This window comes from Chiloscyllium punctatum, chromosome 4 (genome assembly GCF_047496795.1).
Source record: "Chiloscyllium punctatum isolate Juve2018m chromosome 4, sChiPun1.3, whole genome shotgun sequence".
Lineage (NCBI taxonomy): Eukaryota > Metazoa > Chordata > Chondrichthyes > Orectolobiformes > Hemiscylliidae > Chiloscyllium > Chiloscyllium punctatum.
The window spans coordinates 62,327,128-62,347,653 of NC_092742.1; the positions used below are offsets into that span (position 1 = coordinate 62,327,128).

General features: G+C 39.0%; 1 long non-coding RNA gene across 1 annotated transcript in view; it reads right to left on the reverse strand.

The window, feature by feature from the left end:
- Nucleotides 1–20,526, reverse strand: part of LOC140475937 (uncharacterized) — a 225,489-nt gene that overhangs the window by 26,036 nt on the left and 178,927 nt on the right. The window contains exon 2 of the long non-coding RNA XR_011960367.1: nt 5,369–5,462. This is a non-coding gene — a long non-coding RNA (uncharacterized lncRNA). The remainder of the gene's footprint in view (nt 1–5,368; nt 5,463–20,526) is intronic.

Sequence of the window (20,526 nt, forward strand, 5' to 3'; positions counted from 1 at the left end):
ACTTAGTGTTTGACAGTCAGACTTCTGTGAGTTGTAAGGTTGAAAACAAGCTGTGGAGCCCCTGTAAATCTTTCTGCATATGTTCATTGATTGGTCTTTAATATCGGCCTTGAAGCTGGAAATACATATGCTAACTGTAGCACAAAAAGACCACAAGAGATTTCAGTATGAGATGAATCTGTTTTCTATCAACAGAAGCAGACATCTCCTGCTCCACATTGGAAGGAGCCATTTTGTGCTTAATTACCTCATGATTATGCTCATCATATTTGAACAAGACAGAACAGTAGTACACTGTAATGTTAGAATATTAATACCGAGTGCCTCAGAACAGATAATTTGCAGCTGCTTGCTTAGATCTTGACTCAAGCCAATTTGTCCTGCAGGGCACAAACTAGGAACTTCACTGGCGCCCTATCAAGAGACAAATTTGTGAAGAAGAAGTCGTTTGAGGTAATAGTTCTGAAAAGGTCAATGTTGGAGATTACATTAAGCTCAAGCCAATCTGATAACATCATTCACTTCTGGGTGGAAAATCGAGGAACCTGTCTCAAAATTCCAATGGCATCCTTGACTCTGTTTAATTGGACAATTAAATTTACATCTATTACTGTCATGCAATAAATTATGCTTTGATGTTAAGAAAAGTGGCTTTGACTCAGTAATGTTTTATCCTCAGTTTCACTCATTTTATTATTATTTATTTAATTATCAGTAATAAGGGTTGGATTGACCTTTGGACCTATCAGAAATTCCTCAAAAGTTACAGTCTGGCAAACCAGATACACCAACAGTTGACTTGTCCCTCCAATCCCAATACCCAAGATTGCAGCACTTTCCTCTGCTCTTTCAGCATATTGGAGTATTTACATCCGTGTCAATTCCAAAACTGCAGCACCACCTCCTCTTTTCCCATTCCCTCTGTCCTGTTCCATAATTGCAGCAATCCTTTCCCCTTCTTAACGACAGTTTTATCCACGCTGAGCAGTTTACTAGCTCCAGTACTGACTGCTCTGAGTGTATTTCTCCAGTGTTAGTATTGAGGGGGTAAGCTGGAACCAAACATGCTCGTGGAAGGTTGGGGGTCTATTCTTCCAATGGCTGGCCGAACCATTTTTTTTTCCACTTTTTCCTTACATGTTTGGAATTGAAAAGCGTTGGCTGTACTAATTGGTTTATTTTTTAGTACCTAGATTCAGCCCAAATTCTCTAATTGGCTACCCTGGGACTCCCATAACGAACTCAGTTTGAACCATTCCAGAAGGAAGCAAATTCCCATTTGGAGTTCATTTGATTACAAATATTTCACATGTTATGCATTGTTAAAAATTGCTGAGAGAAAAATAAAGTTGGTGACTTTAATAACACAAAATTTTTTGCAAAGAATTGAAGATAATGGTGGAAATTTTGAGAGCTTGCTACTGTGGGTCTATGGTTACTTAACACAAATGTCCCAATCTTCAACTAGGACTAGCAAACTAAATTCTGTTTATGTGAAGGAGTACAAATTGTTCAGCAGACAGATTCAGTGTAAAGCCTCAACAATGATTACTGCAAGCTGGACTGTTCAAAAGCTGATGGTCCCATGTTCTATATCCTAGTTACTTACTCCTTAGCATATCTCCCTCTGCAGTGATATCAAAAAAGTCACCATGTGGATTTTTATTTTCACCCCATACTGCTAATGCTTTGAAGTTAAAGGGGAGCAAACAAGAGAAAAAAAATGAAAGTGAATTTGGGGAAAGGTTCAAAGGGTCAGTGCAAAACAGATGGAGAGTGGGAGACAAAGTGGAAAAACAGGTAGAGAAGGACAGAGCGGGAAGAGGAGTATAGTCAGAGAGTGGGAAGAGGTGTATAAAGTGTATAAATTGTTTAAATTAGGTGTAGTTTGAGATCTCAGGTACTTATGAAGAGAACATAGCCAGAAGATTTCACCATTTTGAGCAAACATGCTAAACTTTACAATAAATACAGTGTTAGAAAAACAAAACATTCAGGTTTAAGATAAAGTAAATATGGGTAAGCAGACAAACAATGATCAAACATCCCATAGAACTCATCAAATAAGACCAACTCCATGGATTTCTCCACACCCAACCCAGGTGAAGTGGTTTCTAGTGCAGCGTGGCAGAACCTTGGTGTATGCTTTCTGACCTGTGGTTTCAATACTATGAGCATTTTCTATGTAATCACTCTTCCTATATTGTTCCCACACTGATGTAACCAACTTTCAGCTCTCCACTATGAATTGCAGGTTTTCTTTAAATACAGCAAACTAGCTTCAAGTGGTGTTAGTCTGATCCTTGGTCTCCTGCTATGCATGCAGCCAGTCAACAATTCATTTCGCATTAATTGCATACTGCATTCATGACAATAATCAGGCAGTCTCAAGTTGTGAGCTGCCTGCAACAGGAGGAATAAGCCTGACAGCATTGTACCTCAATTTGTTTTGATGTGTCCTCTCTCAAAACATCAAGAGCTGGTGTTTTTTTCCATTTGAAAACTGAAAATTGAGAAATGTCTCTCAAACATCATGCAGCCAATTTCAGAAGCTGGCTTATTTTGTTCAATACTTGGTGTGTTAAAAATTGGTTCAAAGCTCACCAGAGTGGTAAGGTATGCTGTGTGTAAAATGCCCTGGTTCAGCTCATTTGCTTAATTATTCAGCTCCAAGTATGTGTTTGGGCAGGAAGAGGGAGCAGCGTGACAAGAGAATTGTTTCTAGGAGAAATTGAAAGTGATGTGGATAATTTAAAAAGTAACAGTATAGAGATGGAAATCCTTGCAGAATTTGAAAAGGGTGATAAGCCTTTCAGGCCATTAGCAGCTGTTGCCAAGGGATAGGAAGAAAATTTATTTGGGACCTTCCATGACTGCAGGATGTCCCAAAATAATTATTTGTCAATTAAATATTCTAAAGGCATAGGCTGCAGGCAATTAATGGGATAACCTCATTTTAATGGCTGCATGCAGTGATTTCATTGTGTTACTCCACTGTATAATGTTCAAAGATGAACATTGTCGAAGTAGATGGAGGGAAGTGAAAGTTCAGTATACACTTACTTGCAAAAATCATTGCAGAGGCAAGCAATCAGACCATGCTGAGTGTTGTGGAGTAGCACATGCAACATTACATACATTAATTGGAAAACCTTCCAACAAATCATATGGTCTCACAGACAGTCAGGTCTTTACAAAGCATTTGTTCTTATTTGGTTAGCTTCCAACAACAACTCACATTTATCTCAAACCCTGAATGCAGTAAAATATCCCAAGATGGTTTGTGGAAGTTGGCCCCAGAATATGTTCCCAAGTCACACCTGATAACAAACACAGAGAATGTTGCAAAAACTCAGCTGGTCTGGCAGCATCGAGAGAGAGAGAAACTGTTTCAAGTCTGGTATGACTTCTTCAGAACTCAGAGAACTAGTTCTGAGAGAGGGATATTAGAGAGAGGAAAGGCATAAAGAAAAATGGTGAGAAAGAGAGAGAAGGAAGTAAGAGGGAAAGAATTAAAAGGATAAGAGTTTGGGAGAGGGAATGTCCAGAGGGGGAGAGGGAAAGCAGGCTGACAAATGAGGAAACTCCAGGCCAAAAGTCAACTTAATAACGATCTCCATATTTGTATGAGTTCTGATGAGACCAGCTCAAAGTGGACCCTGCTAGAGGCAACTCACAATTACTGTTAATTAAATCTGCCTCATGAGCTTGGCCATTGCCTTCCCTGATGATCATGAGTTTGAGCTTCTTAACAAAGAAGACAAAATAAACTATGTTATTAGATTGGCACTTTTTAATGATCATTTCTACCACTTATTCATTTAAATTTAAAATGCATTGATTTGATTTATTTTACATTTGAAACTCTTGTTTACTATTGTGGAAAACATTACTTTTCTGAAGTTTGCTCATTGGCCCCTTCCAAGGCAAGTAAAAATTGAAAATTGAAAATGTGCTCCCTCTCCATCACATGAATTCCTGACCTATATGATTCTTTATATGTGTCACACAAACTGTACATTTAGACAGTCAAAGTCATCCTAGGGAAGTAATTGTGCAGTAAGTTTCTGGCTTAGTCCGAATTCAATATGGACTTTTACTAACCACAAGACTAGTTGAACCCTAGCCTAGTGCTGCCTTGCTCTAATGTCAAATTAATGAACTCTTTAACAATCTTGGAAAATATGCCAGTCACCAAGTGAAAGGTTGCATTCTGGTTGATATCATGAAGATTTTCCATTTCTGTCTGACAAAAATCTGTGCCTTCGAAGATAAGGATTGTTCTCACCTTCATGTTGAGAGTGTGACAGTAAACCACGTCTTAAGGTCAAAGGCCCTGGCTTACCCATTCTGGTGGAAGTGACTTTTGGACAGTATGATAAATTTTAATCATCCACCAGGAAGGGCAGGAGCACCAGAGACATGGGAGCTCTGCCACTATGAACTGGAATTATATCATAATTGCTTCACTGTAACTACAATTCCCTTGCAGCAACACGATGGGTATCCCCATACTTCAAAGACTGCAGCAGTTCAAGACAATGGTTCAGCACCACCATCCCAAGGGCTATTTGGAATAGGCAATAAATCATGGGCTTGTCAGCAACACTTGTATCCTGCAAATGAAAATAAATACTAATGAACAACTTCTCTTACACTGAAAACTAATTTTTACAAGTCTCAATTGTCTCATGATGTTTTCATTATTGCTGGATACTTTTTAAATTGAACTTTCCAAAAAGACTTTTCCGTTCCGTCATTCTCTATTCGGTATTATCTTTATTCTCTCTTATTATAGGTGAATTTTAATTCAATTAAAATTTCTTACTTAAAATTTTTAATTTACTAAGAATTCTTTAATTTGATTGTTTCAGGAAATATTCTGTTGTTTGCCGAGTTCACAGAAGTCCAAGATCCATGCTTGAAAGCACTCTTCAGACACCAATGACCATGCTACTGCCCAAAAACACCTTCAAAAAGCTTGCAGCCAATTGTAAATACCAGGAATTGTAAGTGTTGCTCATTCATCACACGTCACAACATTCTAGCCATTATTTCTACTCTTGGCAAAGTAATTTTAGAGCTGCCTCAGCATTTCCATTGATGCTCAGACAGGAAGAAGTCTGTCACAAATCAGTTTCTCTGTGTATTTAATTTTAATATACCTTTACAACAAGGGAGAATATAACAATCAGGATCTGGTAAATATTTCACCGAATTAAATCTTTTAATTCAAAGTCATTGAAAACACCAGTTCTTGATTTCTCACAAGGTTTCCTAATTTGATCTTTTCCACTGACTGATGAATTTCACAAGATTAAGAAGACTTTTACATTGCAATAGATTAAGGTTGTTTTCTCAGACTCACTATTAAAGTTGTATCATGATAAACTCATCAGGTTTCAGGTCCCAGATGCAATATGTCTTCTTGTTCTCATTGAGTTGCTGTTGACTTTGAATGACTGGGTTAAAAATAATGACAAGATTAAGAGTTAGGACAGGGTTTAAGGTAAAGTTACTTCATGAGTTCAATCCACTGTGGGAGACATTGTTCCAGATATATTTGCAAGGTGGCATGATAGATAAGATAGATATTAAAAAGTACTATTCATAATGCATGTTAATGATAATCAATTTCTACTTATGTTGAAATACCTTTATGTTTAAAATACATTGAAACATTAGCACATTCTTTTAAAAATTAAACCATTTCATTCAGATGCTATTTTACGATTATCATCAAATATGAAATCCTAAATGGTGCAGAGATAGGATTAGATCTTGTGAGGATGGAAGCAAATGTCATAGGGAGAAGATTGGTGTAAAGATGATAATCATTACTAATAACTATCCACCAATTAATCTGCAACTATAATAATATTCATTTACATTCCATATCCAAGTCTAGATTCAAGTTCCAGAGTGCAGAATTTAGAACTGAATTAAATATCAATCAAGATTCAATAGGACCACATTCTGGTTGTTTGGTAAGATTTTTCTATTTTCTGAAGAAAATGCCAGAGGCAAACCATTTTAATTTTAATTAATGAGTATGACAAAAAACCAGCTAATCACTACACATTTGCTCCTTTCACACTATTTAATCAGCTAATAAGCCACTTAGCTGATATAAATTATCACAATAATGTTCATCTGGCTCCAGAGTTGGTAAAACTTTCTTTAATGGCTCTGTGATAAATTTGAAGAAAGAAACATTTTCCTAAGGGTCAATTCATAAGAACTAAGAGGGCATAAAAAGGGCTAGAGGAAAAAGGCAACGTGCATTAGTGGTTGATCCAATCTGAGAGATGAAGGAATTGTTCTGAGTTCACTGTGCACAATTCCTAAGGTGGGGGCTGGGGGGGGGTGGGTGGGGGGGGCATTTAAAGGAATGATTTGGAAAAAGGGGCTGCAGTCAGGAGTATTCATACATGAGCAAAATGCCAGGAAGGAAGGAAGGAAGGAAGTGACAGTGCTGTCTGGTCAAAGTTCCTCAAGCATGGAGGAGAGATGAAGAAGGAAGGGTGACAAGGGTAGCTGGCCAGTAGCAGAAATACATATTGTATGCCTTGCCTTAAAAGAAAGTTCAACTTTAAGGAGTTTGTGGTTCTGTGTATACAATGTTGTGACTTTTTCTGGTAATTACTGTGCTGTGGGTCTGCAGGCTGCATGCACAGAAGTCAGTTGGTTTTCTGTAATGTCTGCTTTTTAATTTGAAATATCTTACTGTCTTAAATAAACTAACGCACACAGTTAATCAGTTAATTCGTGCAGGAAAATTACTCATCCATTAACATGATGTGGTAAATAGCAAGTGGTAAACATCCTGCTGATGAGTTCTATTGTAGAATATCCATAAAATTCTCAAATTTAAATTGGGACACAGGAGTTTTCCTAACAGAATTTGTAATGTTTAAACACATTCAGTCACTAACTGAACCTTATCAGAATTGGCTGTGTCATGTTTAATATGTTTCATGAAGAGTTTCTTTCCTCAAGACCAAATGTTTTCTTATGCTATTCCTCAAAATCACCTCATTAACCATGTGCAGTGCCACTACAGTGCTCTGTTAGTTTGGTTCTTCCATGAAGGTGCTAATGAAGGGTTATGCCAGAAATGTTGATTCTCTTGCTCCTCAGATGCTGCCTGTCCTGCTGTGCTTTTTCCTGTGCCACACTTTATCGACTCTAGCTCTCCCACTCACCATAGGGGGAAATGCTCCCCACTGTGAGGTCATTTTAGGATTTCTGGCATTGATGTCAAATATAAAAGCTTGTTCCACATGTAGTCAAGCAAATTCAGTCCAGAGTTGCCCAGCACAGTTTGTGACATTTGCCCTAAGTATTGTAAGGCAAAGACAAATTGGCTTGCCATTTTTGAAACAGCGACCTAGAAAGTCTGGTGAATGTGGTAGTGCAGAGGAGGGTCATCTTTGACCCAGGACTGGCAGTGGAAGGCCCACACCAGACTCCAGCAGCCTGATCCTGGATTGCGCCTCAGGTCAGCGTGATCTCAACCATTCAGAGGAATGTCCAACAGTGCAGGGAGAAAATCAATTGCTTTCTATGCTTCGCCAGGGTAAGTGATAACTCATTCTGTCTGCTCCCTCACATTCATTCTGTGTCTGCGATTGGTCCCACCTCAACTAAGACTCACTGGCCTCACTATTGCATGCAACATCTTCCTTCACTCACTCTCCACGTCAATACAAAATTAACACATCAGGATAAACAGTGTAGAGATAGAAGATTCTCAAAAGTTATAGGCCACATGAGAAAATGAGTTCAGATTCAGACAAATCTTTTGTATTCATCGATCACATTTAGACAAAACACTATAAAACCTATTGACTACTACAAGAACAGATGTGGAGAAAAATGCTCATTAGGTGCTTTAACAAACAGGATTGTTGAATTGGTGAGTACATCTTCCCCTATAGAAGCTTTCCAGAAGAAGTTGCTATACAACCCAGAGACTTAAAGAGTCAATGAGCATTTGAAGAAGGATGCAAGCACAAATTGCTCCTCGCAGTTTGAAGGTTGCAGATCCTAATGAAAATGCAACAGTTAATACAATCACTGGAGTATCCAAATATAGCACGACATGTAGAAGAGATAGCCTTCTGTATGAAACAGGAAGGTGCCCAGCTTTTAATCAATTTTGCAAACATGTCACAGAACAGACCATTGGCAGAGGCAGTGCACTAGAGTAAAGAATGATGCAACTGCACAAGTCATGCATAGTTATCAGACGAGGTGCAAGGAGTTTATTTGTGGCAATAAAGATTACCAGGCATCCAATCAGAAAGGTATAAATGAACTGATCAACATACCAGAGTCTGTAAATGTTTGCAACAAGACAGAGTGGTGAACATTAATTTCACACTGTAAATCTCATGGAAAACATCAAAGTTATCATATTGTCTAATTTGTTTGCAACCATTCAAATGATCTGTTCTACAAAAACTATTGATTGCTGGCTAAGACTGACACTGGGGCAATATATTACCAGTGAAAACTTCAAAAAAAGTATATATCCACAGAAATGGCCAGGTCTGCTGTACCATACACTTTTAAACCACCTAACGGCAGCTAGATCCTGATCAGCATTCACCTCTGTTGTCACCTGACATCCTGCTCTGGGCCTCTGACTTACCAGAACTCCTGCTATCCGTCTGTTAAGTGGCTGGAAAGCACTTTATCATGGCAACACCATAGGGCTTGGTTGGAGTGGATGCACTAACTGGTTCTGCTTCTATTCAATGTCACTAATCCCGATAGCATAACATTGCCCCCTATATTTCACCATCCTATATCGTTTAATATCTTCAGTTAATGAAAGGTTATCAATCTTTCATTTAAAATTGTTTATTATTTCCCAAAGAATGTTTCAAACTTCTCAATCTTTTGTTGAAAGAAGTTTTTCTCCCTTCAAGGTCTGGCTGTAATGTTTAAACGATGCCCTGTCAAACCAGCATAAATAGTTTCTCTTCACCTACACTCCCTGTTTCCTTAATATCTTCAAAACATCATAAAATCTTCAGATGTGTGTGAGACTATCCTCAAGTGGTTAAAAACACTTGTAGAAGTTATGAAAAGTAATCTGGTATGAAAACTGATGTCATACCACTTAATATGCTCTTCTAATGGCAAAAATGTTCCAGAAGATAAAAGAAATATCAGGTCCGAGTGATATAATCAAAGTGAAACAAGTCAAATTTCAGTCTGATAAAAAAATCTTCTGATCCATTGCCAGATCTGAGCACTGGAGATCCAATCAACACTCTCCAAAAATCTCAACCCAAATGACAGCTTGGGTTCCATTTAAAGCAGTTGCAACCTCAGTCATGTGTAGTGGAAGTGAATGACTAGATATTCCATCATAAGCATGGGTACTTAGACACAACAGCTCATGGGCTGCAAGAATTAATCATTGCCTTCAGAGTCCACATAGGAAGTGAAAATGCCACAGAGGGGTCAGTTCCATGCGTTGCTTCTCTTTCAGGACACAATGGGGACTCAAGCATTAAACATCCCCCAGCCTAAGACTTACTGCACTATCAATTAAAGACCTCCACTCTTACAATCCAGACAGAAAACCTCAATAGAAAGGAGGCTGATTGTATCTTAAAAATAGAGTCTAGTATAGCCACACATGTCAATTCCCCTGTAGCTCCAGACAGAGGAATTTGCCCTTTCCAGACAAGACTGATAGCCCTGGCCACAACCCTGTTAAAATGCCTCCCACTCCCATTGTCTCTCTTCCCCTCCATATTAGCACAGGTATGTGAATCCCCCATTTACTGAAGTAAGAACCCTTCTGCCTTAATCTCTTCCCATCAAGGCACAATCACGAACAATACGAATATCAGTTTCTGTAATCCATTCACACATTATCACAGCACATCGACATTCATCAAGCTTTGTAAGTTCATCATTACCTACTTTAAACTATGTAATGACAAATGCCCATGTGACTGATATATCTTTGTTTAATTCCTATATAATATAATGTCTCTGTGTGTAAGGCAGAGTTTTGTGAAGAAGAGTCACTACAAATAGACACTCGGCTACTTTAGAGATGCTTTGAATCTCTCGCCAGCTGTCCGATAATAAAGCTACTGCTGTTGTACAGAAAACTTGTGTTGTCCGGATTTGTGCAACAAAGCAGACATCAACACACAGATCAACCATCAGATTCAGAGGTCCACAGCAACCCAACTAGGAAATGGAACAACAATAAATAATGATAAATGACATGGGAATGACACTCATCAGTGAAGGAATATTACCCAGATGAACAGCCAACAACAACAAACATACATGCCATTAAAAGATGAAATATGTAATGCATAAGCAGAAACTGATGACAATAATAAACTGGTAATGCATGAGAATCTAATCACGTACAAAGGTCCTTCCTTGTCTGTTAGAGCAGCACAGTGAAAGCTAGTACTTCCAAATAAGCCTGTTGGACTATAAGCTAGTGTTGTTTGATTTTTAACTTTGTTATAATCGAGTTCTACCATGAAGCAAACATGCTGCAGGTTGCCATGTTATGGATGCATCAATAAAGAATTTATTCTGATGAGACTGCTGCTGACCTGTTTTTATGTTGCTGAGTCAACAATTGGGAAATGCATTGGTGTAGCAGAGTGATGCCACAGAATTTCCATTGACCACAATACCGAAGATAACAGTGCTCACTGCTATTTTTGTGAGAACTAAGACAGCAACTTCAGGTGACGGCCAGATACACAGTTGCATGAAAATATGCAAATAGTACTGTCCAAAGCGTGTAAATCCATAGTTAACTTTGCAACTCCCCATTGTTTTCTTTATATATGTGGGAATTCTGTGTTTGCCCTTTGAAATCAACACAAAACCTTATGTCCATTCTGGCTTTAATATCCTTTAAGCAACATGATTAATATTGAGTACTTCCAATCTATCTCTCCAACACTGGGATTAAACGGTTGAGAATGTAGAATCTTATTCATTTAACGTTTACATATCTGAAAATCTTATTGGTGAGAAGCAATCCTGTTGGTTGCTCCCTTTTCTTAGGTCTCCAATGACATTTCTTACTTTGTGCCCTCACAAGTCCAGCAACTGGGACAACAAATGTTCTTTGGACTGAAAGGTGCAAGAATGAGTCTAGCTCATGGTAAATGCTATTAAGTACAGTGTTATACCAAATCCTGGCCTTTTAATTACTCCCTCCAGTGTTCTCCATGCTCCTTCAGGTCGATGTTCAATCATTTTTTAATTCCACCCAACAATATGGATTTCTCGATATAAATAATGTTTCACACTAATTTTACTTGCACAATACATCTCATTTTAATACTATGTGTTTTGTTGGAACATAATTATAACAGCTATTCTGTATCTAGAATATTTCAAATGCTGTCATATCAATTCCATTGTGCATCTTCTTAATAATTGTCTTCAGGGAAATACATGAAATGTCAATCAGAAAAGAAATTGTACTCATCTGCTGTATGGTCTTAGAACATTTCATATAAATGTACTTTAATACCAAAAATATAGTAACTAGTTCTTTGAGAAATATGCTGTACAATTCAGATTTTTTTTATTATCATGTTCAAATGTCTTTTCCTCCTTGAATCTTATGCAAATTATCTGATGATATTGTTAATGTGTGTGACAGCAATGTGCCACATTTAGCCTAACTGTCTATTCCAATGAATAGTTATAGCATGCAGATTTCCTAATCTCACAGTCCAGAATCAGAAATAAACATTTGAATGGAAAGTTAATAAGTCCTTCTTGGGGAAAGAAGAACACTTTAGAGTCTGGCAATTCTGTAATTTGTCAATTCTGTTCCACAAATTTAGACACCAATCAACCTACAGCATGTCAGAATTATTTAATGGGTACTACTGCAATAAGCTTTCTAAATGACTAATATCTTTAGGCATCTGTGAAAATAAATGGCCGGTGAACACTCAAAACATCGTTTACTGTGAACTTGTCAATAAGCTTACTGGGGCTATTTCATTAAATATTTATTTCCATTTACACACACAAACATAAATCATTAGTTGAATAAAAATAATTTAAAATTTGGGTTTTGGCTCCAGTGACAATATTTAATCAAAGCTACATGAGATCATAATGTGAATCAAGATGGTCCAGTTGGAAACCGTGTTTGTCAAGAGTAAGGATGAAGCATAATGTTGGACAACAATGTAGGTCCAATCAAAGTCTTAGCAGCACATAAGATGCAATGTTCAAGTAACCAGTTATCACAATAAAAGAATAAACAATTCAAGAGTAATAAAATACAATATATTACATGTAAAGAAATGAAACAGTGCATGTTGGCAAGTGTCAGTGAATACGAATGAGTGGGAAGAGATTCCTCATCGAGTCTCTGTTGTTTCAAAACAAAACTGCAGATGCTGCCTGACAGAAAGCGTGAACATTGGTTTATTGTAATCTATGTTTTAAATTTGTGGTATCCAGTATTTCTTTTTCTTTAAAAAAAATTGAACACCAGTGGTGACCATAAAAAGAAAGCTTTAAGTGTATATGACCAGTTCTCTCCAAAATATTTCAAATACAATCACTGAGAATGAATCAATTTGAAGTGTGCAATAATTATGTAAGTGCTAGCATACATTCAAGAAAACACTGATAAACATGCATGTTACCTATGCATGTTATTATTATCATCACAAAATATCACTTTGCAATTTTTCTGACTAATTAAGAATGAAGTACTTCAGTTTTCTTACTGTAATGTGCATCTTCCTTGTATTAGTCTTCTCCATGTAGAGCTATAGGCCATGATTAAAACCAGCATTGTTTCAAATACCCACGCAATGAACTTTTTATTTCTACATTAAATATGAAAGTATTTTAATGGGTTGTTTTTAGTTTCTATTATTACAGTTAGATGCTCTTGTGTTTCCACAGGAATGTCACTGGCTGCAAGCTTTCAAGAATGCCCAAGGTCATAAGTTTCTTGGTTCAATTGGCAAAGCTCATTAAATTCTTTGAAGATTATAGGATTAAAGGACCATTTTGAAAAAAATATAAATTTTATTCATTAAAAGTGCATTGTAAATGAGCTGTTCTGTGTCATACATGCAATAAAGATCTGGCATGGGTTCAGTATTTTTTTTAAATTCAGAAATGAATATTTTTTCAAGGCCATGCATTAAGCATGAAGATTCCTATATTGTCAGTTCATGTCACGTACTCACATCAGACCACTGATGATAGTTTCAAAAGAGCAAATTAATTCAAGCTGTTGGCCAAGAATACTATCCATTACATTGCATTCTTGAACTTAGCCCCTTTCACCCATGAAATTAGAAGCCTCACTCCTCTTTTCCTTCCTCCTCCTACCTCATACATTTCAAGAGAATTTAGAAATGCTGTATGAATCATCGAGAAATATTGAATTTTGAAACAGATGTGCCTTAGAGTTGATCTTGAAATCTGAAAGTTTAGGAATATTTACAGTGATCCTCTTTGAATTAGATGCTGCATTTCTAATTAGAATTCTGGTCCTCTTTAAGTTTTTGAGAAGCACAGAAAACATTTTTACTCATTTAGCAGCTCACAATAAAGTTTGTTTTCTGAAAATAACGTTAAAAAAATCATGGGCTATAAGTGCTAAAGTAAAAAGAAGCTTTAAAAAAAGCTTCAAGATAAATGTGCATTGCCAGTGCTGTAATTCTGGATGTCAGAGGGCAACACATTATTTATAGCAGCCAATTTTAAAATAACCCCATCAAAATATTTTCACAATTCAGATTTGGCACCTGTACCATGACAAGATAAAAGCACTTTAAGTTCTTGTTGCAGTATATATTGTATAAATTAGTGATGGAATCCAGTTCTCTCATCCACTAGATAGAGCACAAACAATAGCTCGAGGCTAATTGTTAATCATATGTCATGCTATCCTATTTATGTGAAACAGTGCATGCTTTGGTACAGAAGGAGTTCTTACAGAATTAATCCTGGCTATAATAGACAAGATCTTCATCACCTCCCACCCAACATCCCAATCAACTCCAGTTTAATCTCTTGCCACGGATTTAGGATCACAGCAATCCAACAGAAAAAAAGCAGCAAGAAATGAAGTCAGACAACAGTCAAGTATCACAATCGCAAACAAAGTGGGACCGAGGGGAGTTGACAGGGCAGAAGGAATAGACCAAACACCTCTGCAGAATCCTGAGAAACATTGGCCCTCATTGCCCTTTTGCCTTGTGATTGTTGCTGAGCTAAATCTGTGCACATTACCAGCGGGCACTGAGTGTGCCACATTTGGCTTTCCATGGCAGCTGCCAACCCATCCATGGAGGTAGCTAGACACTTGCATGTCAGAGTCAGCACGATGCAAACTGTGTTGCTGGAGTGTTCCAGTCTTCAGATCTGTATGGCAAAACTTCAGACAAACCTGTCTGCTACTCCTGGGTCTGTTTGTACATTTGGATAAAATTGTTAATCGTTGACGCTATGGGGTGCCTGAGGCTGAGCAGGTTCCTGGTCTCTGGCAAGCCTCTGAGTGCCAGTGACCTGGGCTGTTTCTTCCTCCACCAGTTGTGCAGATACATTGTGCTCACGAGCATTTGCTCCTGATGCTAATCTAACTAAAAGACCCACTGAGATTTCAGTATCTGACCTGATGCAGGAGGCAGTCTAGCTGGTGTACTCTCTGAGGAATCTATGGCCCATTCCTCAGTGGTGAAGAATGGGTTGACTTGTGGGACCACCCTCTTGATGGTGGAGACTATGCAGATTCTATCATTGCCTTCAGGACATAAAAGAGAAAATGACTCAGGAAATAGGGGTAGAAATTCTACAATGCAAAGAGCTCATTTACAGTGTGGTAAAGGGAAAGGAGCACAGCAATAGACAATGATTCTTACTCTGGACATGGAGGTTTTGTCATCACTAATGGAATGGTCACAGACTTCTCCAGCTAGGGGCAGGATCCTCTCCTGTCACAGGGAATGTTGGGCATATCTCGGCTGGTTCAGCCGCATCCAGGGCTGTTTTTTTCCTGGAATGGAACAAAGGGAGAGATTGAGTGAGGTGAAAATGAGTGGCACAGCAGTTAATGCAGGTAGGGAAAAAGTGGTGAGGTGGCCAGAGTGAGTGAAAATGCAGCACAGAGGAGATGCTGAGTTTAATATTCCAGAGGGCGCACGGTGAGTGAAAGTTAGAGAGAGAAGATACTTTGTACAATAGTCAGAGCAGGAGAGCATGAGCTTTGGTGGGAGGTATATGCAGTAGCAGTGACAGGGTATGTGTGAGGTAGCAGAAAAGAAGATGGTGTCCCTTACCATCACTGAGCATGGAAGTTCATTAATTTAGAGTTAGATTCCATCTACCACCCCCTGAGAATAAGAACAGGAAGCGACTTCACCACAGGAAATAACATCACCACAGGAAATGACATCACCAACCAAAAGAAACCCAAACATATAAATAGAAATCAGGAATTTTCAGCAGTGCTTTGCTTGAGGCCCACTGAAGATGTTACCTAGTAGGGTGACCAAACATCTGGAAATGAACCTTCCAGCGAACAGCATGAAAAATCTCCTGGAGAGAAACTCTCTATCAAAATCACCAAAGTTGACAATTGGTTGATTTCTTTTAGAATTCAGTTCCCTGAGGTTTTGTTTATAAGCTGACAAAAAGACTCTGGGAGATGGTGAAATATAGTGACAATGGACTTCTAATTTAGCAGCTCAGGCAAATACACTAAGATTATGGATGCAAATCCTAACACAGAAATTGGTAGAATTTAAGTCTAATTCATAAAATCTGGAATTAAATGTCTGTCTTGAAATCCTAATGAATTAGCCACAAAACCACATATAATAAAATACAAAGAGATGCATTCACTAGACTATGGGTTGTCTCATGGGATGTGGGTATTGGGCATAACTGTGGATAGGGACAACTGAAAAGTTTGACTTGGAGAAAGGCTTTGACAGCAAAGTGGAAGAAGAGGTAAAACATTGCCAAGAAAAAATGAATCTATATTGATAATGTGAGATTTCATAAAATTTATAGCATAGAAATGGACTATTTGGTCCAACTAGTTAATGATGGTATTTACACTCCATACAAATTTTCTTCCAATTAATCCGCTACATCTTACCCTTTCAGCATCTCTTACATTTCTCCCATCTACTAAACAAATTTATTTTGGAAACTTCTGAGCAACTCATCTCAGCCCCTTTGTGTGGTAGCAAGTCCCAGTTCCTAACCACCCTGACAAAAGGAATTTGTCTTTATTTCTGTTTCAGATTTATTAGTAACTACCTTCATTTAGGGACTAACAACAAAAAATTCTGTAAATACTCAGAAAGTTGGTTAGCGTCTCTGAAGAAGAAAACAGAATTAGAATGTGAAGTCAACCACCTTTCATTTTATTTCAGAATTACAGCACCCACAGTACTTTGTCTTTGTATTTATGGCCCCCAGTTTTGGATTCCCCCACAATTGGAGACATTGGACTGAATTTTACAGAGCAATGGGTGTCTGGCCCATAAGTTGGGTAGCAAGCAGGAACCCCGTATCTAAAGAGTGTAAAATAAAATATACCTCTAAGTGTGTCTATTGAGCATGTGTAAAAGGAATGTTGCCATGTCAGAAGGCAGGCAACTGGAGCCTGGTCCTGGATTACTCCAAGTAAGGTGTCCTCTCTTCCTCTCGATATGGTACTGCTCAATAAAGGCTGTTGCTGTTCATTCACAAGACTGTAGATCTCAAATTATGTCAGCATTGCCCCTTTCAGGGAAGGCCTGTGGAATTCACTGCCATTCAGTATAGTTGTCAAAATTTGCCTCTAACTTGCTTTCAGATTGAAATTTAGTTCCAGGAACCCTTGATAAAATTTGCAGTAAATTTGTAAAGTGCCATCAGATTCCTGCCAACACGTTGCTGTGGCTGTCACATCAATAACACCTATCTCAGTCCTATCTCTGTCACAAGAAGTCTTTTTCCATGAGTGCATAATGTACTGTCATTGTTTTATGCCTTCTTTTATTTGAAGTTAAATATACACAAGCATTTGATAACAGTGCGTCTCCTTTTTTTCCAAGATGGCGTCGGTGGAAGCAGGGTAGGAAGTGTTTGGGCTCTCTACCCATCCACTTCCACTTCTGCTCACCTGGCTGACTGAATTCTTCTCTGCTTTGGTTTGGTTTTCAAAGTTTGTGAGAAGATTTGTAGCTCGGCTGCTTGTTGTTGTGGTTCTGTTCACCGAGCTGGGAATTTGTGTTGCAGACGTTTCGTCCCGTCTAGGTGACATCCTCAGTGCTTGGGAGCCTCCTGTGAAGCGCTTCTGTGATCTTTCCTCCGACATTTGTAGTGGTTTGAATCTGTCACTTCAGGTTGTCAGTTCCAGCTGTTCGCTGCAGTGGGCGATTCATTGGGTCCAGGTCGATGTGCTTATTGATTGAATCTGTGGATGAGTGCCATGCCTCTAGGAATTCCCTGGCTGCTCTCTGTTTGGCTTGTCCTACAATAGTAGTGTTGTCCCAGTCGAATTCATGTTGCTTTTCATCTGCGTGTGTGGCTACTAAGGATAGCTGGTCGTGTTGTTTCGTGGCTAGTTGGTGTTCATGTATACGGATCGTTAGCTGTCTTCCTGTTTGCCCTATGTAGTGTTTTGTGCAGTCCTTGCATGGGAATTTGTACACTACATTGGTTTTGCTCATGCTGGGTATCGGGTCCTTCGTTCTGGTGAGTTGTTGTCTGAGAGTGGCTGTTGGTTTTTGTGCTGTTATGAGTCCTAGTGGTCGCAGTAGTCTGGCTGTCAGTTCGGAAATGCTCTTGATGTATGGTAGTGTGGCTAGTCCTTTGGGTTGCGGCATGTCCTCGTTCTGTTGTCTTTCCCTTAGGCATCTGTTGATGAAATTGCGTGGGTATCTGTTTTTGGCAAATACATTGTAGAGGTTTTCTTCTTCCTCTTTTTGCAGTTCTGGTGTACTGCAGTGTATTGTGGCTCTTTTGAATAGTGTCTTGATGCAACTTCTTTTGTGTGTGTTGGGGCGGTTGCTTTCATAGTTCAGAACTTGGTCTGTGTGTGTGGCTTTCCTGTATACCTTTGTGATGAATTCTCCGTTCGGTGTTCTCTGTACCATCATGTCTAGGAATGGGAGTTGGTTGTCCTTTTCTTCCTCTTAGTGAATCAGATTCCTGTGAGTGTGGCATTGATGATTCAGTGTGTGTTCTCTATTTCTGTGTTTTTAATGATTACAAAGGTGTCATCCACATATCTGACCCAGAGTTTGGGTTGAATTAGAACAAACAGTCTTACTGCAAATTCAACCCAAACTCTGGGTCAGATATGTGGATGACACCTTTGTAATAATTAAAAACACAGAAATAGAGAACACACACCAGATCATCAACGCCACACTCACAGGAATCCGATTCACTAGAGAGGAAGAAAAGGACAACCAACTCCCATTCCTAGACGTGATGGTACAGAGAACACTGAATGGAGAATTCACCACAAAGGTATACAGGAAAGCCTCACACACAGACCAAGCCCTGAACTACAAAAGCAACCACCCCAACACACACAAAAGAAGTTGCATCAAGACACTATTCAAAAGGGCCACAACACACTGCAGCACACCAGAACTGCAAAAAGAGGAAGAGGAACACCTATACAAGGTATTCGTCAAAAACAGATACCTGCGCAATTTCATCAACAAATGCCTAAGGGAAAGACAATGGAACGAGGACATTCCGCAACCCAAAGGACTAGCCACACTACCATACACCAAGAGCATTTCCGAACTGACAGCCAGACTACTGTGACCACTAGGACTCATAACACAAACCAACAGACACTCTCAGACAACAACTCACCAGAACGAAGGACCCGATACTCAGCATGAGCAAAACCAATGTAGTGTACAAAATCCCATGCATGGACTGCACAAAACACTACATAGGACAAACAGGAAGACAGCTAACGATCCGTATCCATGAACACCACCTAGCCACGAAACAACACGACCAGCCATCCTTAGTAGCTACACATGCAGATGACAAGCAACATGAATTCGACTGGGACAACACTACTATTATAGGGCAAGCCAAACAGAGAACAGCCAGGGAATTCTTAGAGGCATGGCACTCATCCACAGATTCAATCAATAAGCACATCAACCTGGACTCTATATACCAACCACCGCAGCGGACAACTGGAACTGATAACCGGAAGCGGCAGATTCAAGCCACTACAAATGCCGGAGGAAAGATCACAGAAGCTCTTCACAGGAGGCTCCCAAGCACTGAGGATGTCACCTAGACAGGGGACGAAACGTCTGCAACACAAATTCCCTTTGTTTGGTTTTGTTTCTTCATTTCCTCACTTCTCTTTTGTATCAAAGTTCACCTTTTCTTCTTTTCTGCTGCTGGGGTGGACGAAGATGGATGCGAGCGCTCACGGCACTGGTGGATCTGGATGTCCATTCCTAGTGGCCGTAGTGACCACGGCTTTATCAAAGGCTTCACCGTCAGTGGGTCTGTCGGTGGTGTGGTGGTTTCAGCAGTGGCTATAGTGCTGGCAGCATGATGGTACCAGCTTGTCCCTTGTGGCTATGGCAGTGATGTGGTGGCTTCGGGTGGTGACTGAAGTAGCGATGGCTTGAACATCAGTGACTTGGTGAGTCCGGTCTGCCCCTCTTTGCCATGATGGTGATGCATTGGCTTTGGCTTTGGCTTCGGCGGTGGCAGTGTGGTCTGTTCTGGAAATTCTTTCTTTGGCAGCCTCAGAGGTGGCTTCAGCAGCAGCACCCATTCCAGAAACTCACAAGGGAACAAAGGACAAACTTTATCCCAACTTTGTCTCAACTATTTCTTTTTATAATTTTTGTAATTAAAATAGTGTCAAATCTTGGCGACTTATACACATCTCACTGTATTTTCAATAATAAACGTGACAATAAATTACTATTCTATTCTGTACTAACAATCTGTGGCATTTACTAGTTTCTGGTGCAAGATTTAGTTTATCATAGCCATATTTTTCATGATTTTATTTGGATTTCTGAAGAATTACTTAGTGTATCATAAATGTTAGATGCAGATTAATGGTCTAACCGAGAAGCAATAGTTTGTTTTTATTCTTTCATGGGATGTGGGCATTAAGAGCTCCTTTAACAATATAAAACATTTCAAACACAACACGGGAACATTATCAATCAAAGTTTGATAATGATGCAAAAAGATAATTTTAGGACAGATGATCAAATATTTTCGAAGAAGCTGCATTTAAAGAATCTCCTGAAAGAGAAAAGAGAGATACAGAAGTTGAGAAACTTACAGAGGAAATTCTAAAGCTCAAAAATGGGCTGCTAAATCTATGTCCACGGACATTGTAATCATTAAAATTAGCAGTGTTTAAGAGGCCAGAGTTAAATGAATGCAGATTATTAGGGGGTGGTCGGACTGGAGGAAGAGCTATGTTTAACATTTTGGGGTTCACTTTAACTTTAATTGTAAGAC